Raw genomic sequence first — 5,000 nt, 5'->3', positions numbered from 1 at the left:
GTCCTCCTTGCTCTGGCAATCGCTCTGGCTGCCTCCTTCGAAAAGCCCCTAGCTCTTGAGAGTCTTTCGAAAGTCTGAAGGCAGTCAGACGAAGAGCGTGGAGGTTTGGATGTACCTTCTTTACGTGAGGTAGACGTAGAAGGTCCACTCCTAGAGGAAGAGTCCTGGGAATGTCGACCAGCCATTGCAGTACCTCTATGAACCATTCTCTCGCGGGCCAGAGCGGAGCCAACCAACGTCAGCCGTGTCCCTTTGCGAGAGGCGAACTTCTGAAGTACCCTGTTGACAATCTTGAACGGCGGGAATGCATACAGGTCGAGATGGGACCAATCCAGCAGAAAAGCATCCACGTGAACTGCTGCTGGGTCTGGAATCGGAGAACAATACAACAGGAGCCTCTAGGTTATCGAGGTAGCGAACAGATCTATGGTTGGCTGACCCCACAGGGCCCAAAGTCTGCTGCAAACATTCTTGTGAAGGGTCCACTCTGTGGGGATGACCTGACCCTTCCGGCTAAGGCGATCTGCCATGACATTCATATCGCCCTGAATGAACCTCGTTACCAGCGTGAGCTTTCGATCTTTTAACCAGATGAGGAGGTCCCTTGCGATCTAGAACAACTTCCACGAATGAGTCCCTCCCTGCTTGGAGATGTAAGCCAAGGCTGTGGTGTTGTCAGAGTCCACCTCCACCACCTTGTTAAGCTGGAGGGACTTGAAGTTTATCAAGGCCAGATGAGCCGCCAACAGCTCCTTGCAATAGATGTGAAGAGTCCTTAGCTCCTGATTCCATGTTCCCGAGCATTCCTGTCCGTCCAAAGTCGCACCCCAGCCCGTGTCTGATGCGTCAGAGAAGAGACGGCGGTCGGGTTTCTGAACAGCCAAAGGTAGACTTCCTTGAGAAGAAAGCTGTTCTTTCACCACGTGAGAGTAGACCTCCTCTCTTCGGAAACAGGAACTGAGATCGCCTCTAGCGTCATGTCCTTTATCCAGTGAGCCGCTAGATGATACTGAAGGGGGGGAGGTGGGGTCTCCCTAACTCGATGAACAGGGCCAGCGATGAAAGTGTCCCTGTTAGACTCATCCACTACCTGACTGAGCATCGGTTCCTTCTCAGCATGCTCTGGATGCAATCTAGGGCTTAGTATATCTTTGGGGCCGACGGAAAAGCCCGAAAAGCTCGACTCTGAAGATCCATACCCAGGTAGACAATGGTCTGGGATGGGACGAGCTGGGACTCCTCAAAATTGACCAGGAGGCCCAGTTCCTTGGGCAGATCCATAGTCCATCTGAGAATCTCCAGACAGCGACGACTTGTGGGAGCTCTTAAAAGCTAGTCGTCTGACGGAGCCGGACACAAGATCATGGTACTGCTGCACAGTCTGTGAACTGTCAACCATGGGGAAGCGAGGAAGTACAGTGACAACCCGAAGCTGTCTAGACTGTCTGGGTCGTACAGACAACTCCTTATCGGGTTGCTGAGGTTGCCGCACTGCGTCACAACAAGACACTTCTGCTGGTTGTTGAACGTCTTCCCAGTGACACACTGACTCCGTAAACAAAAAATCCTCTAACAAGGACTAAGCTTGGACTGCATGTCTTGCAACACAGCTCAAGGTCTATGGGAGCAGGTGTGGTAACAGACGGGGTTAGCGACTGAAGTGGAACCATTACCCTCCCTGGAAGCATGCTATGCTTAAATAAAAGTCCATAGGAGGCTAAGCAGCTAAAGGCTCCTCTCCAAATGACAGAGTCCTCAAGGGAAAATCAGAAGGAGGGAGAATAGCACTTTCTCATCTACAGGAACCATATCCGAGAAAAGCTAAGTTCTCTCAGTGAGGGTTTCACTGGTGCAAAAGCAGCAGACTAGAAGGCAACGTTATGAAACTGATTGACAGTCTAGTGAGTTGGCAACAACCAAAGATGTGTGACTGAGAAGCATGCGGTAAGGTATGCAGAGCATGCTGTATGCAGAGCATGCTGTATGTAGAGCATGCTGTAAGGTAAGCAGAGCATGTTGCATGGCGTGCGGCTTATGCTGCATGGGATGAGGCTCATGCTGCATGGGATGAGGCTCATGCTGCATGGTATGAGACTCATGCTGCATGGGATGAGGCTCAAGCTGCAAGGGATGAGGCTTATGCCGCATGCGTTGAGGAGGATGCCGCATAGTATGAGGCTCCTGCCTCATGGGTTGAGGCGGTTGCCGCATAGCATGAGGCTCCTGCCTCATGGTTTGAGGAGGATGCCGCATAGCATGAGGCTCCTCATAAGCATGAGGCTGCCTCATGGGTAGAGGAGGATGTCGCATAGCATGAGGTTCCTGCCTCATGGGTTGAGGAGGATGCCGCATAGCATGAGGCTCCTGCCTCATGGTTTGAGGAGGATGCCGCATAGCATGAGGCTCCTGTGAGGTTCCTGCCTCAAGAGTTGCGTCTGCCTCAAGGGTTGAGGGGGTAGCTGCGCAGAGAGAGGCTCATGCTGTGAAGAATGAGGTTGCTGCATGCGTTGAGGCGGCTGCCTCATAGCATGAGGTTCCTCAAGAGTTGAGGCTCTTGCCTCAAGAGTTGAGGTTCTTGCCTCAAGAGTGGAGGTGGCTGCCGCAAGAGTTGAGGTTGCTGCCTCAAGGATGGTGGAGGTTGCCGCAACGCAAGAGGTTGCTGCATAGCGCTGGTATCTGGCAACTCCCAATGCGGCAGCTCACGCGTGGAGGTAGGTTGAGGAACCTCAACATCATACGTCTGGCAGGGTGGACTGCGCAGAGGTGGAGTTGAGGTTGCTGCCTCGAGGATGGTGGAGGTTGTCGCACCGCAAGAGGTTGCTGCCTCGAGGATGGAGGAGGTAGTCGCAACGCATGAGGCTCCTACCTCAAGGGTAGAGGGGGTTGCTGCAAAGCATAAGGCTCCTGCCTCAAGTGTTGAGGAGGTTGCCGCGTGGCAAGAGGCTCCTGCCTCAAGGAAAGTGGAGGTTGCTGCACAGAGCTGGTATCTGGCAACTCCCAATGCGGCAGTTCACGCATGGAGGTAGCTTGAGGAACCTCAACATCATACGTCTGGCAGGCTGGACTGCGTAGAGGTGGAGGAGCGCTCGCAGGAGGAGGTGTGTTAACCTTCTCTGCCTGAAACTCCTGCATCAACACCGCAAGCTGAGACTGCATTGTCAGCAGCATAGACCACTAGAGTTTAAGAAAGACAACAACAAACGGAGCTACTGTCCGTTGAAACTGAGGGTCTAAAACAGCTGGTGCGGCAACAGACGGAGTTACTGTCTGTTGCGATACCACCTTGCCTCTCTGGGAGGTGTGCAGTTGTCGTACTGCAGCAAGTCCGAACTGACCCAGTGCTAATGGCACCACCTAGGAGTTGGACTTGCGCGGAAGGGACCGACTTGCACTTAAAAGCTGCAAGATTTGGTCCATGGTTTCTGCGAGAAACCTCTTCCGCAGACGAGGAATAAATGGGCTCTCTCGTCTTTGTGTGGGTGGGGTGATCACGTCGGCTACGTGAGTTGGTTACACCCGAAACCACGGAAGGAAACGTCTGTTCGTCGATCAAGGCCTGCTGAACCCATAAGTCCTTCGACATTACTTCTCCCCTGGGCTTGGGAGCTTGTAAGAGGTCCCAGACTAGGCGAACAACTGGCACGAACAGACGAACCCTCGAACGCAACACTGTAACACTTTGCGCTTATCACTTTATCACTTTTGATTTTCTGTTTGCACTTATTTCACTGAACTCGAAACTTTAAGTGGTTTGTACCTGAAACACGCAATTCTATCCTTCATTAAAAGTTAGTAATTGCGAAAACAGTATTACAATGTAACAGAAAAACATAATGAAAGATAAATAATCCAGTGGCTGGAAAAGAGACTAAACACTAGATCAAATAAACTACGTTTAAAATCTCTCACCGCATAAAGCCTGAGAACAAGAATAAAACTCTAGAAACGTTTACCTTCTTCCCCTAAAGAGACTAGGGAGAAGAGCAAAAACGATAACAACGTTACCCGCTTGAACGAAACGTTTATCCTCCTCTCTCTCCCTCCGTCTCTATCTCTCTCTCTCTCTCTCTCTCTTGACTTAGCACCTGAGAGAAGAGCCCAATTATATATATCGTTAAAACATATTATTGTTAAAGGAAAAAAACTGAAAGGTTTCCCAAATAAAAAGTTCCTTTATTAGAATTAAAACCATTTAAGCTAAGAAAGAATGAACAAAACGCTAGAATCGGTTTACTCTTACTGCAACGTGACACCGTGATAGACTCTCTCTCTATCGTAACGATAGAGCGCAAGTTGAACGTTCTGAACGTCAACAACTGCAGAGACAAAACAAAACGTTAGTTCAACTTTGAAAACAGTACAAGACTATCAAAGAAATTCTTTCAAAAACATTAAAATAGCATAATATGTTAACAGGTAAAAACGAAATGACGGGCTCAATGTTAATAAACTTCGGTTCCAAGAAAAGACCGCCTACTATTAGGAAAGGTCGAATATAAACGAATATAAAAATTAATTTTAATAAGTTTATAATAAAAGGAAGTTAATCAAAGAGGCCTATAAAAGGCGGAGAGATATAAAATAAATCTATAACTTTGTTAAGCAAAATTAAGAGAGTCTATACTCTCTTCGACACCAACACTTCCGTCTAAGGGAAGGGTCGGCCATTTAAAAGTGAAAGAGAGTTCATATTCTCTTCGTACCAAAATTAAATCAAAAATTAAATCAAATTAATTCCAAAAACTTGCTAAGCTAATGATATAGCTTCCTGAATAGCGAAGGCTAAACTCTAGAGCAAATACATCACCAAATCGTGAGCAATAACTCCAGAATCAACAGCGTATCCCTGTAGGTCTAGCCGGAGGCACGACAGAGGAAAAATTGAGGTGGTGTTGACAAGAAGTACTGGAGTACCTGACCACAGATGGCGCTGTGGTGTTCACCCCCACCTGTATAGCGATCGCTGGCGTATCCCGACCGTAGATTTCTGTCGGCAACAG

The sequence above is a fragment of the Palaemon carinicauda genome, chromosome 2 (genome assembly GCF_036898095.1).
Source record: "Palaemon carinicauda isolate YSFRI2023 chromosome 2, ASM3689809v2, whole genome shotgun sequence".
NCBI lineage: Eukaryota > Metazoa > Arthropoda > Malacostraca > Decapoda > Palaemonidae > Palaemon > Palaemon carinicauda.
Note: the sequence above shows the minus strand (reverse complement) of the source record.